This window comes from Suncus etruscus, chromosome 11 (genome assembly GCF_024139225.1).
Source record: "Suncus etruscus isolate mSunEtr1 chromosome 11, mSunEtr1.pri.cur, whole genome shotgun sequence".
Classification (NCBI taxonomy): Eukaryota; Metazoa; Chordata; class Mammalia; order Eulipotyphla; family Soricidae; genus Suncus; species Suncus etruscus.
In genome coordinates, this window is record NC_064858.1 from 92,948,932 (window position 1) to 92,970,573 (window position 21,642).

The 21,642-nt window shown below is 41.1% G+C and overlaps 1 protein-coding gene across 2 annotated transcripts in view; it reads left to right on the top strand.

Moving 5' to 3' along the window:
- Positions 1-21,642, top strand: part of SRGAP1 (SLIT-ROBO Rho GTPase activating protein 1) — a 340,351-nt gene that overhangs the window by 172,382 nt on the left and 146,327 nt on the right. The window lies entirely within an intron of this gene.

Genomic DNA, 21,642 nt, shown 5'->3' on the forward strand with positions numbered 1-21,642 from the left:
TGAAGAGATGGCCCACACTTCATTATCTCCAAAATGTATTTGAATTCAATAGTTCATTATAGGAAACACAATTAATGATTATTTTCAGTGACCCTGAGAGAGTAAATATACAGAGTTGTAAATTCCTGAATTTTTGTTTTTGTTTTTGTTTTTTTTTGGGGGGGCACACCTGTTTGATGCTCAGGGGTTACTCCTGGCTAAGTGCTCAGAAATTGCCCCTGGCTTGGGGGGACCATATGGGACGCCGGGGGATCAAACCTCAGTCCTTCCTTGGCTAGCGCTTGCAAGGCAGACACCTTACCTCTATCGCCACCTCACCGGCCCCAAATTCCTGAATTTTTAACCTGAACAACATTAGCAAGATTCTGAAATCGTATGTCCCTGCAAATTCTACCCTTGGTTTTAGGCCGCCTGCAGCCATGAAATATCAGACAGAAGAGGAGGATCATCCCATTCTGTGTTTTGGATACCCACCCACATCATTAGAGACTAGTGCAGCAAACTCCCTCTGCTGCTCTCATGGGCAACATGATCATTGCTTTTCCCTTCCTTTCAGCTGATCAGGCAAAGATAACTCAGTTGTGCCATGCCTGCTAATCTTCCTTCCTTTTCATATCCATTAAAAATAAAATAAAAAAAACTTTTAAAGCTTCTTATCACTGTGATTGATCTCAGCCAGGTCTCCGTTTGTTGTTGTTTAGCATTTTTTGTTGTTAATAATAACAAAATCAGACCATTTCTTGTGCAGCTACTTGCCCAAGGAGACAGACTTTCAGCTTTTATATCTATTGGACTATGGTTCCCTCCTCCTCCTAAGCTTTACACGAGTGAGCTTTGGTACTTGTACCAATCTCTGTACCTCTATTCAGTAAAGAATGATTAGTTCCAGAAAGAAAGTGGGGGGGGGATCCACCTTGTAGATTAATGCCATATTTATGTTTCAAAGGGGCCCCTTAAAACAAAGATGTAGTGTTAAGGGAGCCAGCTGGAAACCTTCTTAGTTGTGTTTGAGAGATCCACACTAGACTGGATTTCAGACCTAGGAAAGAATTTAACCAATTATTAAGTTGTCTTTCACTCTACTAAATAGGAAAAATGAATGTTGTAAACTTAAGAGATCTTAAAATGTTGGACTGGAATCCTATCAATTAAGAAGAGAATGAATAATGTTCTGTGTATTTTAAAAAGTAGAAATTTAGGACCAGAGAGATGGTGCAGCTGCTAAGTTATTTGCCTTACTTATAGCTAGCTGACCTAGGTTCAATCCCCAGAACCACATAATGGTCCCATGTGTCCAGCTAGGAATGGTCTCTGAATGCAGAACCAAGAGTAAGCCCTAAGTACAGCTAGGTGTGACCCCCCATTCCCCAAAATTTAATAAAAGAGAATTGAAAAAGTTTATTTATATCAAACCATGATATAAATTTCTCCATATTTGAATTCCTTAAGCCCTGACCTCTGCCTTTAGCTCTTCAAGTCCATGTTCACCTGTGAACCTCTCTCTCTCTGCCTTATCTCTATGTCTCTTTACTTGCTTTTCTTTTCCATTCTAGAGAAGACCATTGTTCTCTCTTGAACATGCATTTCTTTTTTCCCTCCCTTCATCTTTTTCTCAGCAAAATACTTTTAATAAAAGCAATCATGCTTCATTATAAAAATGTAAACCTAACTTCTTTTAGTTCAATAAGTTTGTTTGTAGTTGAGTTTTTGTTTGGGAGCACCTTAGATAGCAGGAGAAAGGATTGGTCTTAAAAAACTGTGGAAATATAAAAAAAATGAGCCCTGTAGTTCAAAGAGGTCCCACCTGGGATGCTGCTGCTTGATGCTCACTAGACGCTGGGGTGCTGGGGCCAGCAGCTTCCTTGGGTTCATTTATTTATCCATTCACCAAAGCAGTTCTTAAAATGCCTATAAGGAAGCAGAATTGAAAGACCTGTCTTCATGGAAGGAATTCATTATAATAATGAACAATAACCACTTTTCTGAAAGGAAGGTCCAGCCCAGAGTGGCTGGTGAGTTCAGTTCTGCTCTCAGTGTGACTTCTTCACACTGACAAGTTCTTCACACACACACAGGCCAGAGAGTCTGGTAGAATTGGAGATGGAGGCACCCATCATGTAGATGCAGATGAAGGCAAGGTCCCCTTGTAGAGAGAACCAAACTACAACACATCAAGGGAAAGGGAAGAGTTGATTGTCATAAGAACCAGGTTGTTTGGAAGTGATGAATGGATGGGAATCTGGAGAAAACATTGCCATAGAAGAGCTGTATGTGACTTTGCCATGGCAGGATTGGTGTTTTGTAAATAAAGTCAAGGGCTCCATCAAGCTGCTAGAAACCTCAGCTGCAGAGTCAGATGGGTTGGGATTTGAGTCTCTGCCCATCCACTTACTTGCATTATGATCTGGGGAGGTCATTCCAGAGTGTTTTTCTGTTCTCTAAGGGAGTGGAGAGGGCTAGAGAGATGGAAACTCTGGAGCTCTGCACCAGGCTAGTCCTTTGGAGCTATTTCCCAGTCATTGGATTAGCAGTACCCTTGGGGAGGGGCTAAGTAATCCTGGAATAAAGGCATTCCCTATGGTGGAGGGTTACTCCCCAGGGTCTTTCCAAAGTGGCATCAGCTGTGAGTTTCAACAGCCAGAAGCTGAGGGTATTCCCAGTTGTCGGGGAATGAGTTCCTGACTGTTGAAGAGAGTCTGGGGAACAGACAGTAAATGCACACATATTCTCTCTCTCTCTCTCTCTCTCTCTCTCTCTCTCTCTCTCTCTCTCTCTCTCTCTCTGTCACACACACACATCCCTTTACTACCCAGACTTTTTATTTTCTCCATATTTTCTGGAACTCAGAATATTCAAACAGTCCCTGGAAATATATGATTAGAAGATTCCTGTCACTTGGCATTTATTAATTCTAGTTGATATAAACCATGCAATTATTTTAGGTGTGTGGCATAATGATTCCATGTCTGTGTACATAACAATCATCACCGCTGACTAGCTCCAAGTCTAGTTCTGTCCTCCACGTTGGCATTCTGTGGGCGATCCACCATCTCCTAACCATTGCTGGAAAGTTAACCATCATTATAATTACAAGTATCAAATTCTACCTTCTGCAAACAAACCCAGCAGACTACATGCCCCCACCTATCCATATGTTTTTGAAGGGGAAAAAAAAACAGACAAGAGAGCAGAGGACAAAATAATGACTTGAATCTCTCAGAGGAGCTGGAGAAACCCAGTAAGACACATTGGCTATGGGAAAGAAGCAGAAACTATCAAGTCCAGAAAACTTCAGGTTCCATATACTAAAAAGGAAATACAGTCTTTAAACAATTTTTATGTGTATGGGGGGGTGGATGTTGAAGCCACACCCAGTGGTACTCAGGGCTTACTCCTGACTGTGCTAGGGATCACTCCTGGCAAGGCTCAGGGTGCTGAAGATGGAACCTGGGACCTTGTGATGGAACTTGGGACCTTGTGATACCTGCTGTCCTCTCTCTCCTCTTCAGGTCTACTTGTTTTCTTTGTTCTTTCACATGATCAACTTTTCTTCTCAAATTCCTTCTTCCACCCATTCCTAGATGAAAGGAAAGAACTCACCAGAGCACATCTTCAGTGGCTATTGGAACTGCTATGGAGTCCCCAGTGGCAAATCATTTGTCTTTCTTGGGAGATAATTTGGGAGGTCTCTTGATTCAAAAAAAAAAAAAAAAAAAAAAACAGACCAAGACCAAACAGTTGTATGACCATTGAGTAGAAATTAAAAAATGTTCAGACTTAAACACCAAATCTAAAGCCAATGACAACAGAATCAATACCCAATCTACAACATGCTAGACACAGAGGGGACCACTTATATTAGTAGCCCGGGGGTACAAGAGGGGGATATGGGGTGCATGCTGGGAACAGGGTTGGAGGGAGGACAACACTGGTGGTGGGATTTCCCCTGATTACTATGTACCTAAAATATTACTGTGAAAGATTTGTAATTCACGTTGGTTACAATAAAATTATTGAAAAAGAATTTTTCCCAGGAGCTGGAGAGATAGTACAGGGGTTAAGGCACTTGCCTTGCATACAACTGACCCTCATTTGACTCCGAGGACTCCTGAGATTCCCCAAGCACTAGTAGGCATGTCCCCCCATCCCAAATTTTCCCTCTTAGTTGCAGGCCCAGGTTGCTTGGGAGCCTGACCAGCTCACACAGCCATTTCCTTTCAGTTTAGTCACTCTGCACAAGCTATCCCAGCTCTTGGCAGTTTGGAGTAGGTAATTCTTGACATATTTTTATATCCAAATGAATATAATAACCCAGAAGATATTTCAAGGAATACCTCATTCCATACTTAGTTTGAGGAAACAATATTATGGCCTAAATTTAAATAGCAATACTATCTGTTATTGCTTGACTGAAGAAGGGTTACAACTGGGAGGAAAAGTGAAGCCTTTAAAACAATTTTAATCTTTATGTTTTCATTATTTCTAAATTATTTCTATTTATCCTTTTTCCTCCTCACCATTGCATTTGTTGTTGCCATGTCTGGGGGTGGCTCATTTGATTGTGGTGCCCACCAGGAATCACACAATTGGGTTGCAGTGTTGGCAATCACTCTCTTAAGATCCCAGAGATCCCAATGGCACTGCTTCCGGAGTCACATTCACGGATGGGTGAGGAGTGGGGCAGTGTCAGAGATCAGATGCATGATTTCCTACCTGCATGGCAGATGCTTTTGCATATTCCTGGAAGTGAAACTTTCAGCTCTGTCTAAACGTTGAAAGATAGTCCAGGGTTTAGGTACTTGCCTTATATGCAGCTGAGTCCAGCACTGCCTGTAGTTCCCTGAGCACGCCCGAACTCTGAGTATTGCTGGGTACTAGATCCAATTATTGAAATACTTTTTTTCCTTCCAGTTTAGCTCCCTAGATTGGGGAGTTGAACAGAACAACATGGCTTATTCAGCTTTTAGCTTCTAAAATCAAATATTTGGAGTTTGGATCTTGACTTTGCCATTATGAGTGATTGTGTGTAGTGGGGAGTATATATAAATATCTTTTATTTTTTTTGGCCACACCTGGCGGTGCTCAGGGGTTACTCCTGGCTGTCTGCTCAGAAATAGCTCCTGGCAGGCACGGGGACCATATGGGACACCGGGATTCGAACCAACCACCTTTGGTCCTGGATCGGCTGCTTGCAAGGCAAACGCCGCTGTGCTATCTCTCTGGGCCCAGTATATATAAATATCTTAAGCCCCAGTTTCTATATCTATAAAGTGGGTCTAATAACCTATTGCAGATAATCACATCAAAGGTTTTTTGGTCATAGGAGGCCACTAAGCACAGTATCTAGACATAAGTTTTACTTTTAGTTGTTATCCTCTTTTTTTTTTTTTTTTATGGTTTTTGGGTCACACCCTGCAGCGCTCAGGAGTTCCTCCTGGCTCTATGCTCAGAAATTCATTCCTGGCAGGCTCTGGGGACTATAAGGGATGCTGGTATTCGATCCACCGACCTTCTGCACGCAAGACAAACGCCTTACCACCATGCTATCTCTCCGGCTCCTGTTATCTTCATTCTTTTTTTTGTTTTGTTTTTTGGGCCACACCCATTGATGCTCAGGGGTTACTCCTGGCTAAGTGCTCAGAAATCGCCCCTGGCTTGGGGGGACCATATGGGATGCCGGGAATCAAACCGCGGTTCTTCCTTGGCTAGCGCTTGCAAGGCAGACACCTTACCTCTAGCGCCACCTCACTGGCCCCTGTTATCTTCATTCTTATTTGTATACGAAACATTCTGTATACTTGCAATCATTATTTAATGCTCCCTAGATTTTATGCTTAATGTGCCTTTCGTAAGGAAAATATATGGCACAGCTGTGATGAATACCGCTAGATCACCACTTTGTAATAAATGATTTGTAATTACTTCAGTGAAGTGTTTCAAATATTATTTGCAAGCAGCCTCTGAGAAATGCCCTCACATCTGTCTTGCTGCTGGCCAAACTGAAATATTTGTCCTTAATTTTCAATGAGTTGGAAATCAGGAAACACCCACTGAATGTCCTTGTTGGTCAACATCCTGCATCCTTTGCTTCCTGACAGCAGTTTCACACGGAGTCTTTACTGGGACTTTGCTGGTTGCTTCATTCATTCAACAATAAGAATTGCTCCTTCTAGGGTCTATTAGATACGGGCAATGGGAGCCTAGACAGGGCAGGGCTCTACTTTGACCCTCTTGTGTCCTGCCTTACTATTTTAGGAAGTGGTCAGAAATGAAAGACTCCTTGTAGAAAGAGCTTCATTTAAAAGAAACTCTCAGACCAGAGAAATAGCTTAGGAATTATAGTGCTTGTTTGTACAGGGCCAACCTCAGTTTGAATTCCTGGCACCCTGGTACTCCCAAGAGTCATTCCTGAACAAATATCAGGAGTAAGCTGCTGGATGCAGCCCCCCTAAAAAAAAGTAACCAACCTATATTACTTTTGTAAAGAAAAGGTGAAGTAGGTGAAGTAGGTGCCTGTTGTCCTGGTATTCATCCCTAGCCCTACCAAATGGTGAGTTTTTGCTGCCTTCTTTGTGTTACAGAAAGAGAGTGGTGGTGCTGCATCTGGTTTGATGCTACAGCTAGAAAATGTGCCATTTATGTGCATCATATAAAAATGCAGGTAATGCCAGCAGTCGTAGTTGCTGGCAGGCCACAGCCAGCTTGCAGCAATCACTTTCCATAAGGGCTTCACCATCACCTTTGTCCCCGACCCATCCTTCTGTTTTTATTGTGAAGACTGAAATCACACTGACTAGGATGCAATGCCCAGAAAATTGGTTGTGGTGCCCACTAGAGACCGTACACTTCGTTGTGGGGCCAGAGATTACAAGCACCCTTTGCTATTGAGGTTATGTTTATCCTGTAGGATGATGCCAGGGTTAAACTCATGGCTTCTCATGTCTGAAGTTCAAGTGCTGAGCCGCATGATCTCACTTACCAGTTATAATAAGTTAATAAAATATGTAGGAACACTGGGAAAAAATGGTATTATTTGAGCATGTTATTGCTGTGTTTTTTAAAATTACCTTGAAGGAGACCGGAGCGGTAATACCGCAGTAAGGCGTTTGCCTTGCACTAGCCAACACAGAGTGGACCCTGGTTCAATTCCCAACATCCCATATGGTCCCCTGAGCCTGCCAGGAGCGATTTCTGAATGCAGAGCCAGGAGTAACCCCTGAGTGCCACCAGGTGCGCCCCCCCCCCAAAAATAAAAACCCCTAAAATTACCTTGAAGCTTGTCATTTCTCCATGGATTGTTTTCATATTTTGGGAGGGGGTTGAGCCACACCCAGTGGAGCTCAGGGATTACTCCTGACTCTGTGTTCAGAAATCACTCCTGGCAGGCTCGGGGGACCATAAGGGATGCCGGGGATTGAACCCGAGCCTGTCCCAGGTCGACCATGCGCTAGGCAAATGCCCTACCTCTGTGCTATAGCTCGAGCTTCCTATTTTCAGATTATTAAGGTGTTTTTAACTATCCTTGATTCACTTAGATTTGTGCACCATTACAATTTCCTTTGTTTCTTCACCAGTGATATCGGTATGCTACCACTTACTGTATTCTGTGTGCCAAACACGATGCTTTGCATTTTTCACACATGAGCTCATGCATGCTCACAGCTGTCCTGTGACCAGGTATTATAATGTTTATTTCAAGGACAATGAAACAAAAGATTTCAAGATATAAATTGCAGAGGCAGGCTCACTAGTATTTAGTTTTTGTCTTTGCTCATAGAGCTCAGATAGACTCTGGTGATATGTGAAGATGTAACTCATTGCAATAGGTCAGAAACTTCTCAGAACTGGGGCTCTGTGATTCTGGTTCTATTTCTATTTCATGCAAATCTTGAAGAATAGTATTTCCGTGTAAAGCAACAACATCCAAGTTCTAACCAGGGATGCAAAACAGCAGACACTGGCCCCAAGCCACTGAGAATTGCCTGTACTTCACTAGACATACCATAGGTGATTAAATTCAGCTTCCATAAAATTACATTAACCCAACTAAGGGTATTGCTGATTACACGACAGATTAGGTGTGTCTTAATCTGCAAAGAAGGACGGATTACTAGTGAGATTTGGAAATGTGTAACCGGTTTTCATTTTAATCAAAGCCAATTATATTCTATGTAAATAGTGCAATATGAAGAAAAGCAAAACTTTTCACGAAGGAAAGGCAAGGCTGTGTTTTCAATTAAGCTTTGTAAAATGGTATTCAAACAGATGCTTTAATATGTGAATACAAAGGTATCAGGAGGCATCTCAAAAGACAGGAGAGCAGTTTTATATGCTGGAGACACTGGTTTGATTCCCAGATATCATGGTTGACCACCATGCCAAGAGTAGCCCCTGAGCAATGCTGAGTGTGACCACTAAACACTAGATACCTAGATTTCTAACCTTGTTAAAGCAAAAGTACGTAAGTTTTTAAAAACCTGAAAGCACATATTTTAATATTAGAATATATACTGTAAGGCCATAAAATAAAGAATATATACTATAAAATTTAGAAAAGTAATAAAGGGTATGAACACTTTCAATTACTATCTGTTTTTAATACGTGGATCTATATTCTCTCTTTTCAATATTTCTGCATGGCATACTTACATCTATATTTGACAAGATTTTGATGTCATTGCAATAGCTTGAGAACTTGCTCTATTCGTGTAAGATACTGTTAACATTTTTCATGTTTAGAAATGACCTTTTAAAACAAGGTAATTTGTGTCTGCATAGTGTCTCATTATTAGTATGGTCGTATGATTTTCCTTCTGTTGGATATTTAAATCTTGCAGACTGTGTTATATTTTTTGGTAGGTTCTATTCCTTTAAGTAAAATTGCTAGGTAAAAGCAGCATTTGAAATTTATTTATAGCATGAAATTCTGGTGCCTTGAAATTCTTCTTTTGGGGGGTGTCACTACCCAGTGGCGCTCAGGGGTTACTCCTGGCTCTATGCTCAGAAATTGCTCCTGGCAGGTACAGGGAACCATAAGGGCTGCCGGGATTCAAACCACCATCCATCCTGGATTCGTTGCTTTCAAGGCAAACACCTTACCGCTGTGCTATCTCTCAGCCCCATGCCTTGAAATTCCTACCGTTTTTTTTCCTCAGGGTAATGTTCATGGCTATGATTTACCAATAAGTGATCTATCCCCTGAAAAATAAATGGACTATTTTATTTGCAGAGAGGTAGCAAATATGATTTAGTATGCTGATGCACCAGTGGTAAATAATAAAGCAAGAGGAACTTTTTCAAATGGTTGCAGTGCAGTATGGCAGAAGAATTAAATGGCATTCTGTGTGCCCCAAGGGACAGTTTAATTATTGATAGGGTCTGGATAAATAAGTGAGAATATTTCAAGCTAAGGCTTCTAGTTGGTTCTCTTGAGTTTCATTGACTCTCTGGCATTTTTCTGAAAATACATCAAAACCAAACTATTTCTTGTAATGATGCTGTCTTTAAAATAGTTCAGAAAGGGATTTTGTTTGTACTTAAAAATCACTTTTCAGGATGCCTTTTGTGTAGTAAGTGCTCAAAGAATGGCCTTCATGAATTGTGTTGTTTTTAGCCTTTATTATTTAGTGGCAACAGGGTATGTGTGATTGATGTATAGATGAGTTACTAGACAAGCACATTTGCCCTGAGTTTAGAAGCGAAATAAATTAAAGACATATAAAGAGGGCTGGGGTATGGCTTAGCTGGTATAAAATGTGTCCTGTATGTGTGAGTGTGAGACCCTGAGAACCTGCATATCTCATTCCTCTCTCTCTTTCTCTTTCTCTCTTTCTCTCTCTCTTTCTCTTTCTCTTTCTCTCTCCCCCAGTATAAGGAATCAAACCTAAAGTCTTTCTTTTTTTGTTTATTTGTTTTTTGGGGGCCACACCTAGTGATGCTCAGGAGTTACTCCTGGCTATGCTCTCAGAAATCGCTCCAGGCTTGGGGGCCCATATGGGATGCTGGGGTTCATCCTAGGTTAGTGCATGCAAGGCAGACGACCTACCACTTGAGTCACCACTCTGTCCCCAAACTCAACGTCTTTCACTAAGCCATATCCCTCACCTGACCTCTTTCATTTAATCATCCTAACCCTGAACTCCAAGACATTATTTTCAAGCAGTTCTGGACAGCAGGCCAATTCTCCATTAATACACAGTACTCAAATGAATTAGTACTGGACAGAGTTTCCCCCCACTTCTTTACAGTAAATACTGCCTGGTGTACTCGTGGTCAGATATTTTAAAGATTTTAATGAACAAAAAATGTTTTCTTGTGGGCGTATACAACATGTGCATTGTCTGAAAAGCAGAAATAATTTTAGTGTATCGAGTTTTGAAGGTTTTTTTTACCCTAACTAAATTTCAAGTGCTTTTGGAAAATTATCCTCAGTGGAATGATTTTAATTACTAACTTAGACATGTTGGTTCCACCTTATCATGCCTTGACACAAAATTTCCAACTTAATTGACTTCAGACTTTAAAATAGTATATCAATTTTTGAGGACATACATTGATTACCTGTTTCATAATTTCTTTAAATTATTGTGTGGGCATGTGAGTGTGTGTGTGTGTGTGTGTGTGTGTGTGTGTGTGTGTGTGTGTGTGTGTGTGTGAAAAAGAGAGAGAAAGAAGAAAGAAAAAAGAAAAGAAAGAAAAGAAAAAATGGAAATATTTCTTCCAAGTAAGCTGGAAGCTTGCACTTGGGCCCCGGCCTCCTGACCTTCCACATTGTCTTTCCAATGACCAAATATATAAAGAGAAAAATGTAGAACAATTCTTTTAAGTAAAAACAGATTCCATTACTCCTTGAGTCTCTCTGCGGCTTTTTACCTCTGAGTGAAAGTTTATATTCCCAACTCCTAGCTTTCTTTTTCTCCTAGCTTTTATTGTATAGATGGCATTTGTCCTTTTCTGACATATTAAACATTTGCTTAACATTTGTTTAATATACGCCTCCTCATCTTGAATGTTTGTTCCCAGTGGAAGGGACCTTGTCATACTGAACAAAACAGGAACTGGCCCATGATAATTGCTTAGTATGTACTTTCTCTATGCAGTAGTTACCAAGTCACTACTTAGATTTGTCATAGAAACCAGACATGAATATCATGCATGTACCAGAAATTTTAAGACATTTTAGCTAAATTCAGTAGAATTGGGGCTGGATTGGATAAGCGCTCAAATTGGGCAGTCTTCTTTCATAGGGAGAGAAATTAGTGGAGAAATTGTTTGTAGGAAGTGGGCAGTAAAATGAAATGACTAACATAGCAGCTTTCTACTCAGAGGACTAGAAAAGGGATGAGTGTTCCAGGCAGCCAAACAGACTTGGGGAGATTTCAAAAAAGGGGGGGGAATACTTAAAAGTAATACGAAAAATATACTTATAAAAAACTAGGCACTCTCTTGCATGCCACATGCACAATACTGATGTTAAACAGTTGCCCTACTACAGATGTTGGACCTGTACTAAGAGCAGCCATGCTCTTGTTCTGTGTTGGCCAACAGATGTGCCTCTAGACTAGATTGAAATGATGTAGTAGAATTTGCATTCTGAATCCGAACAAGGTTGATTTCCTAGTTTTAAATAAGTCAATATTCTGCATAGGAATCATATAGCTTAATATCTAAAATACCTAAAATTCGGTCCATATTTTCTCAGCATTCAGTGATCCAGGGGGGGAAAAAAATCTCAGCTCAAATGAGAAAGGGTTATCACTAGATTGTGAGGCCTTGAGTTTAATCTCTGGCCCTGCCTAGACTCTTTAGCACCACCAACAAAGTGAAAGAGAGGCTATTTTTTCAAAAAAAGCACCTACCAGGGATCAGAGCAATAGCACAGCTGTAAGGCATTTACCTTGCATGCAGCCAACACAGGACAGACACTGGTTCAAATACCAGCATCCCATATGGTCCCTTGAGCCTGCCAGGAGCAACTTCTGAGCGCAGAGCCAGGAGTAACTCCCGAGTGCTGCCAGGTATGACCCAAAAACAAAACAAAACAAACAAAGCATCTATCAAATTAAACAAGCCCCTAAAGTTCCAAGCCATAGCATGGAACCATCTGGTCTTATTGGTTGAGCATTGCTGGCAGTGGCCCCTACGCCCCCTAAGCAGTATTTAGGAGGTACCCCCACCCTGAGTTGGTTGGCTTGTCAATCACAGAATTTATAACACTAGATTAAATTTGTGTACATGGAATGAGTCCAGTGGCATCTTAGTCCCTCGTCTCCCATGGAGACAAGTGAAAAATGTTGTTTTGTACTAGATTTATTTTGATTTTAAAATATTAGCACTTAATAAAGTTTATTTTCAAAGAACCATGGGCCCTGAATCCTTATGCATGCCCCACATCCACAAAGGAAATTGCTGCCTTGTGAAGAAGCAAACGTTGCTGCCATATGGTGAAGCCTGCTGTTGGAAGCTGCAAAATCTCAGCCAATCTGAAAACAATATTCAGGTTGCAGCCAAAGTTTCTTATCATTTGCAGACTATGTTTAATTCCACATGTTGGGATTTCAAAGATTTCTAGCAGCGGTAAGAAATGCCATATTGGAGGTATTACACAGGCAGCAAATATTTGAATTAAGAAATGTGGGGGGGGGGGCGGCAAGGTGGCACTAGAGGTAAGGTGTCTGCCTTGCAAGGAAGGACCACGGTTCGATCCCCCAGCATCCCATATGGTCCCCTCAAGCCAGGGGCAATTTCAGAGCGCTTAGCCAGGAGTAACCTCTGAGCATCAAAAGGGTGTGGCCCAAAAAACCAAAAAAAGAAAAAGAAAAAGAAACATGTGTGGGACTGGAGAAATGGTACAATGGGCAAGGTGTTTGACTTGCATGCAGCCAACCTGAGTTTGATCCTGGGCACCATATATAGTTCCCAAAACTCTGTCAAAAATGATTTCTTTTTTTTTAACTTTATTTATTTATTGATTGATTGGTTTTGGGGCCACACCCAGTGACACTCAGGGATTACTCCTATATCTGCACTCAGAAATCGCCCCTGGCAGGCTGGGGGACCATATGGGATACCCTCCCAGGTCGGCTGCATGCAATGCAAATGCCCTACCGCATTGCCATCTCTCTGGCTCCAGGAATGATTTCTGTATACAGAACCAAGAGTGATCCATTCTACGGGGTGGGAAAGTTTGGCCCACCTCCAGTGGTCCTCAGGGCTTAACTTCTGGCTCTGCATTCAGGTATTATTTCTGGTGGTGCTTACGGGACCATATAGGTTTTTGTTTGGTTTTTGGTTTTTGTTTTGGGGCCACACTCAGCAGCACTCAAGGGTTACTCTGGCTCTATGCTCAGAAATAATTCCTGGCAGGCGCTCTGTGCTCAGAAATCACTCCTGGCAGGCTTGGGGGACCATACGGGATGCTGGGGATCAAACCCTGATCTGTCCCGGATTGGCAGCATGCAAGGCAAATGCACTACCACTGTGCTATCACTCTGGCTGGGGGACCATATCGGATTCCAGGAATTGAACCCAAGGATACAAGGCAAGTGCCCTACTATTGTATTATTGCTCTAGCCCCTAGATATTCTATTTTATTATTTATTCATCAAACCTTTATTGACTTATGGAACATAAAACCGACAGTGTGGGTTTTAAGGATAAAAAAATGAGTAAATCACAGTGGAGAGGTATTCGATTGTGAGAAAAGATGAAATCTTGTAGTTTGCTGTAGCTTGAAGGGCATCACATTAAGTGAAGTAAGTCAGCGGGAGAGGAACAAATACCAAATGATCTCACGCATGTGGTATAGAAACAAAACAAGGGAACAGACAGTATCAAATGATCCTATTCTCTTGGGTTACAAAATTGAGATTACCAAGGGAAGGGGGTGGGAGCTGGGAAAAGGCAGACTAGGTATGGCATTAAGACAGTGGAAGAGAATTTTTGTCACTTTGAATGTGGTGAAGGTACAGTAATTGTACATCAAAATGAGAAATCCTAACAGTTTTTTAAACTACAGGTCAAGATTTAAATATAGATAGTGAAAGTAAAAACGCGAACCTAAAGTTCTAAATCTAGACATATTTCAATATAAAATTGATATTAAAAATGTCTAAAGTCACATTCTCAGTTGTTACCCAAGAAAAGAGTTTTATAATCTGGTAAGGAGGAGGTTTGCATAGATTAAAATCACTGTATAAATGGGAGCTGCTCTTACAAAAGGGACCTAACCTGACAAGAGCAGAGTGGATTAAATAGCGCTTTTAGCTAGGGACACAGAAATGGACCTCCCAGAGAGGGTGACATTGGATTAAGGTTTTAGGCCCAGGTGAGGTTTCTTAGACGAAGTGGGGGTATGCCTGAATTCTTTTATGGGAGAGGACAGCCAAGGACCTGGGGTTCTGCTCAAAACTGGCATTTATCTGAGAAATGCATGGAAAGAGGGGCTCCACCCACTCACTTTGAACTGTTGTCAAAATAGATAAGTCCAATGTTCTAGCTGGAAGGTCAGCCTCACATCAGCTATAAACCTGGTTAGGATTCTAGCAAAGGGAAAATGGGCAGTTATCACCTGCAACATTTGCAGCCAGGCAGGATTGTGGGGGGGGGGGGGGAAATGAAGGTGTAACAAGAATTTTTAATTTCCGTTTTAAGAAATTAATCATTGTCATCTAAACCAGCCATTTCTCATCCTTTTCTCCTCTGGTTTCCTTCAGACTTTGTTTCATTCTTGCACTATCCTATAATTCTTGTCCTGTACCCCCTCATTGCTGTGATTCTCACCTGTAACCTCCTTAAAATATCTTGGGTGTACTTGAGGGATGGTACATGGCCCCCAGTTGAGAAATACAGCTCTTAACTGAAGAAGCTAAGAACTTTTTTAAGGAGGTATGTCACGTGACTAGTTTTCCATTTTAAAGACATGGTGGAGACTATTTTGGAATAGGAAGAAACTGGTCTTGGGGGACCCAGGAAATAGGTCAAAGGGTGGGAGGGTAAAGTGTGCTTTGGATTCAGGAGCCCTTCCTTCGATCCTACATACCACATTGATGAGTCCAATAGAAGCTATGTTTCTAAATATTTGAAGAATGTCCTTATTATTTTTCAAAAAATGCTGGTGAAGTCTATATTTCCACAGGCAGTAAGAAAGTCACTCTATACAATTGAATACTGTGGAGCTATTAGGAAAAATAAAGTCATGAAATTTGCTTATGCATGGTTAGATACGGAGAGGATTATGCTTAGTAAAATGAGTCAGAGGGAGAGGGATAGACATAGAATGATTTTGTGGTATAGTAAAATAAAAGATAGTATGGTAATAATATCCAGAGATAGTAGAGACAAGGGCCAGGAGGACTGGACCATGGTAGGAAGCATGATACAAACAAATTACAGGGGAGCGCAGATAGGGCAGAGAAGGGATCACCATTATGGCAGTGATAGTTGGAAATGGTCATTCTGGACAAAAGGTGGATGTTGAAAAGAGGTAAAGTGATATGCATGATACCCTTTAGTAGCAATTTTGCAGACCATAGTTCCTAAAAGTGGGGGGAAAGAGGAGGAAAAGAGAAGAAAAATGTCTGCCATAGAGGGAGGCGAGGCAGTTGGAGAGATAAGTAGGGAACTGGGAACATTGGTGGCAGGATGTGTGCACTGGTAAAAGGATAGGTGTTGGAACATTATATGATTAAAACTCAATCATGAACAACTTTATAAAAAAATACATGAATAAGAAAAAATTTTGTAAGAAATAAGAAATGACAACATATAAAGAAGTTGTGGCTGAAAAAAAAAATGGCTGGTAGTCCCTGGCTCTGCAGGACCCAGGAACACTGCATCCTCAAGTCTTATCATGAAACTATCTGGCCTTATTAAGGCTGAATATTGCTGTCAGTGGCCCCTAAACCCCATAAGCAGTGCTTAGGAGAGAGACATCCCCCTCTCAAAAAAGAGAAACTTGGGAACTTAGTGAAGAAATTATTGCATCTGGTGAATTTTAACTCTGTCTTATGAATTAAGGTCAAAGAGTAGTTCCCTACTTTTAATGATATAATTTCAAAAAAAGTCTCCTTCCTGTTGATGGAAAGTGAATCAAGTGGTTTCATGCCCTTTAACAGGAGGTTTGTTCTGAGCAGTTGGCCCTGATGCCAATGAGATGGGTGTTCAGTTTCTCTCTGACTCAATGATGCTGAAATCTGCTATAGAATAACCTAATAAAAAAAGCCCTTTGGATGGAGCTGGATGGTGATGGGATGAATGGAGGGGCCTTTCTCTTCAGTCCCAGCATCACGTGTCTCCAATCTCCACCAGTGTTTGGGTCTACCAGTTCAGGATGGTGGCAGGCTTCTTCAGGAGATAACATCTTTATTTGCCCTGGCCAACATGTGTGGCCTATATCATAACCATTTATGCTGGATTCATATTCAGCCCTGCATTGTACCTTGTCCCTCAGCCATCTCCACTCCATCCATCTTCCATCCATGTAAATCACCTTTTTTCTCCTGAGGTCAAACCTTTTGTAACCTCCCCAAGACCTCTTCCAGAAATGGGAGGGTCTTTCTTGTAGGTAAGGTTACACAAAGAATTCGGGGTGAGATTAAAATCTGCTGTGATATTGTGGCAAATATAGCGTGCCCTGCTGCAAGGCTGGAGGGCCATGTTCAGCTTCTTGTCTACTGTGGGATGAAGACAGCCTGCAGATACCAGAACAACACTACAGGCCTCCCTTCTGAGCCTTCAGACCCACCCCACTTGCAGCATACTACACTTCCCCCTCTGTTTTCTTATTTTTATTTATTTGGGGATTGGAAGGAATACTGCCATATGATGCTTTGGACAGGGTGCTCCTAAGGCCACCTGGGGACCATACCTGGTGATTCTGAGCTAAAGAGGCCAAAGGATTCACTGCTAAGGCCAAGCATGAGGTTCTGGTCAGGCCCTGCAGTGCTGGAGACCATCTGGTAAGGTTGCATTGGTGGAGCCTGAGGACAGGCACATGTGCTTGGGGTGGGGGAGGCAAGGTGAAGTAAGGGGACAGGGGGGCTTGCCAAAACAGAGTTGGGCTCCTATTTTGCAAGGCACATGCCCTATTCCCTATACTCTCTTCCCAATCTGCCACTTTTTTTTAAATAAAAAGCATGGATCATTTTTCACAATAATATCCATATGTTCTCTAAAACTGAAAAGGTCTGTAGGCAATTTAAAACCAGAATATCAGTATTCAGACAGTCTTAATATGATTTTTTGAAGACTTTTAGTTGATGGCTCTTTAGCCTACTAGAAAAGTAAGGAATCGTATTTTATTTTTATTTAGTCTTGGGGCTCCACCTGAAACTCCTAAGATGAAACCCAGGGCCTCTGCATGCAAAACATGCATCCTAGGCCTTCAAAGGAAAGGAATTCAGCTTAATTCCAGGTTTCTTGGGATCTACATAACTGCTTATTCTGAGTTTGGATTGCTTCCACAAAACAGGCAAATGCAAGTTACTGCAGGTATCGAGATTTTAAAATTCTGCCCCTTATAAAGAATTCACCCTCAATAGTACTAGCTCCAAGACAATGAACAATCTTGGAAGCAGGGACAAACCCTCTCCCAATTCCATAAATAGTGTCATTGAGGAATAGTTTGGGGCCCTGGGAATATTTAGGACTGAGCAAATAAGCCATCAAACTAAGACACAATAGCTGTCTTCAAATATCCGATGACATATAGAAAGATGGCTTCCATTAACTATCTCTCTTCAGTTTTCAGCAGTTCAGACCAATTGCTGGAACTTCAATACAAATATGTTTTACTTTTTTTTTAAGACGTTGAACACAATGTGAAGTCAGCAAGAACTGTCTTCAGAATTCGAGTTCTGTTTTGTTATTGCTCTGCTGTGTTTTCCTGAGTAGGCTTTATACGTCTTGATATAGTACTTCAGACATGATGAAACATTCTAGAATTATATTGACTTTGAGACATACTGATTTGAAAGTTGCCATGAATTGATAGTTGCATCAACATTTAAAAGCATCAATGACTTCATCAGATGGAACAATGATTGATACTGGACTGATCATAAGATAAGCAGAACTACATTTATGGAGAGTTAATTACTATGTACAAGCATTCTAGTAGCAGATACCTCATTTAATCCTCATAAAACTCCAAAGTAGTATAATCTTGAGGTGTTTTAATCTCCATTTTACAAGTGAGCAAACAGCTCAGAAAAAACATGTAAGAACCAGATCCTAGACCCAACTTGAAGGTTTTTGGGGTTTCTCCCATTCATATATTGTTAGCCATGTGCCTTAGTCATCTAGCTGCCATATGTTTACATTTTTTCTGGCTGCATTCAAAGAACCAGGATTTGGGGATAAGGTGCTTGTCTTCATGTAGCCAGCCCGAGTTTGATCTCTGGCACTACATATGATCTCTCCACTCTGCATGCCAAGTCAAGAATAAGCATCACTGAGCACTACTAGGTGTGGCCTCCAAACAAAAACAACAAAAATGAACCAAGACTTTTGTGAAAAGGACTCTACTTACCTAAAAGAGTTTTCTTTTCTCTCTCTCTATTCCTTAGGCTACCTTTACTGAAATCCAATCTTCATCTAGAAACTAATTAACCAGTTTTAGTTCTGGGATGTGCTGTTGGCATTAGCCTAAAGGTGATTATAAAGGAAGTTTCATATTTGCTTAAATTCTTGAAGGTAGATTCATTTCCTACATTTTAAGGTTTGGCATAAGAACATATGAATGAGCGTAAGTCAGGCAGGCATATGACCTACTTACTAGAATTTAAGGCTGTGTTTCTACCTTAAGCATAGAGTGTTCATGAAACCAGTAGAATGAGGCCAACAGATAGTACTAAACCCTGAGCACTACTAGATATTCCAGACATAAACCAGTAAAAAACCTGGAAGGATGAATGTCTGAGTACATGAATGAATGAGAAGTGAATTAGTATATAAATAAATGAACTTTCAGGAATCTCTCAAAAATCTCTGCATTTTAACGAATCTTTCAATGGATGACATATAAATAAGCAAATTTCCTATGTTTTGGTTTATTTTTATAAGTGGTCCTCAAATTTCCCTACCCCCATAGTGCTATTTAGACCAGGGGTCTCAAACTCGTGGCCTGTGGGCCTTTTGCGGCCCGCGGCCAGCCTTCAAATATCGCAGTATTCTCAATTATTCGCTTACCGAATAATCACAATAGAAATAGCATTAGTAAGAAAAAAATCACATTAAACATTCGTATACCCCGAGCAGTTCTGTTCGGGGAATGCAAACGTTTAATGCTATTTTTTGCTATTTTTTTCTTACTAATGCGATTTTTTTATTGTGAATATTCGGTAAGCGAATAATCGTGAATACTTTGCGACTAGTGCAGACGTCATTTCCATTGCTCCTGCCTGCTGTCCCTTGCATTATCGGAGGCCAAAGGGAGAGAAGTTTATTACAGAATTAGATTTTGTCATACCTTCATTATGACTTCATAAAGCCTCCAGTGAAGAGAAAGATTTATGACGAGCACAGACAATTTTAGGAAAAGTGGGAGACACAGTATTTCTTTATTGAGCACAGGGGCATCCCCACATGTCTTATTTGCTCAGAGAAAGCTGCAGTGCACAAGGAATACAACTTGAAACACCATTATTCAACTAAACATGCCGAGGAATGTGAAAAATATCAAGGAAATGACAGAGCCAAGCAAGGTTGCCAGTCTTAAAGCATGTCTAATGAGGCAACAAGATTTCTTCAAAAAAGCAACCAAAGAGAATTGCATCAGTTGAAGCTAATTACATGGTTAGTGAGATGATTGCTAAGGCAGGGAAACCATTCACAGAAGGAGAGTTTGTTAAAAAATGCATGTTACAGGCTGCAAGTATTATCTGTACAGAAAAGAAAGGTCAGCTTAGCAAAATCAGCCTTTCTGCCAACACTGTGGCAGAGCACATTTCTGACATATCAAGTGACATTTATCATCAACTGTGTGAGAAAGCCAAATGCTTGCTCTTGAAGAGGGCACAGATATAACAGACACTGTGCAGCTCACAATTTATGTCCGTGGTGTTGATTGCAGAGGAGCTGCTCACAATAAATCCAATGCATGGCCAGACCACTGCTAATGAGATATTTCGGCATCTGTGTGATGACATTGAGAATGCAGGTTTGGGGCCAGCGAGGTGGCGCTAGAGGTAAGATGTCTGCCTTGCAAGCGCTAGCAAGGAAGGACCGCGGTTCAATCCCCCAGCATCCCATATGGTCCCCCCAAGCCAGGGACAATTTCTGAACACTTAGCCAGGAGTAATCCCTGAGCATCAAAAGGGTATGGCCCGAAAAACCAAAAAAATTTTTTTAATTAAAAAAAATGAAATATAAAAACTAAAATAATCTAAAAGAGAATGCAGGTTTGCCATGGAAGAGGTTTGTTGGAATAATAACCGATGGAGCGCCATCAATGACAGGGAGAAAAAATGGACTGGTGGCACTTGTTCAAAAAAACTTGAAGAGGAGGGTGTAGAGAAGGCCATTGCTCTTCACTGCATTATCCATCAGCAGGCCCTTTGCAGTAAATGCCTGCCAAGTGACAATGAGATGTCTGTTGTTGTGAAATGCATCAACCAAATCAGATCCAGGGGCTTAAAGCACAGGAGGTTCCATGCTTTTTTAGAGGAAATGGAGTCAGATATGTGCTCTATTTCATCAAGGTACATTGGCTCAGTAGGGGAAATGTCCTGAAAAGATTTTTTGAGTTGAGAGAAGTGAAAGCCTTCATGGAAAAGGATGGGAATGCTGTTTCTGAGTTGAGTGATCACAAATGGCTCATGGACTTAGCTTTTCTTGTTGACATCACACATAAGCTGAATGTACTAAACAAGATGTTACAAGGCCCGGGGCAGCTTATCAGTGCTGCCTATGACAACGTGAGAGCATTCTCCACAAAACTTGTGTTATGGAAATCCCAGCTCTCTCAGACACACCTTTGCCATTTCCCAGCATGCAAGAACTTGTGGATGCAGGCATACCATTCAGTGATGAGAAATATGTTGATGCTATTTTTAAGCTAGAGAAGGAATTTGATCACAGATTTGCAGACTTCAAAAAGCACAGAGCCACTTTCCAAAGTTTTGTGGACCCCTTTTCCTTTGATGTGCAAGATGCCCCTCCTGTGCTTCAAATGGAGCCCATTGACCTGCAATGCAACTCTGATCTCAAAGCTAAGTTCAGGGAGATTAGTGGAAAAACAAACATGCATGGGCAATTTTTGAGAGAATTGCTCCCCAGCTTCCCTGAGCTTTCCCAAATGTTCAAGCACACCATGTGCCTTTTGGGGAGCACATATTTGTGTGAAAAGTTATTCTCTACATTGAATTTCAGTAAGTCAAAGTACAGGTCTAGACTTAATGATGATGATCATCTTCAAGCCATACTGAGGGTCTCAACTGCTTCCTCTCTAAAGCCAAATGTGGTTCAGATTTGTGAGAAGAAGCGCTGTCAAGTCTCTGGCAGCAAGGAATAGGCAAAAGATGTCATGCTCAGAAGAACTTTTCATTATCTTCAATGTTCTATTCATGTTCAGAAGAAATAATTAAAACTGTTAATAATGAAGTTTGAGGACTTTTTTTTTTGTGAAATCCCTTATGCGGCCCT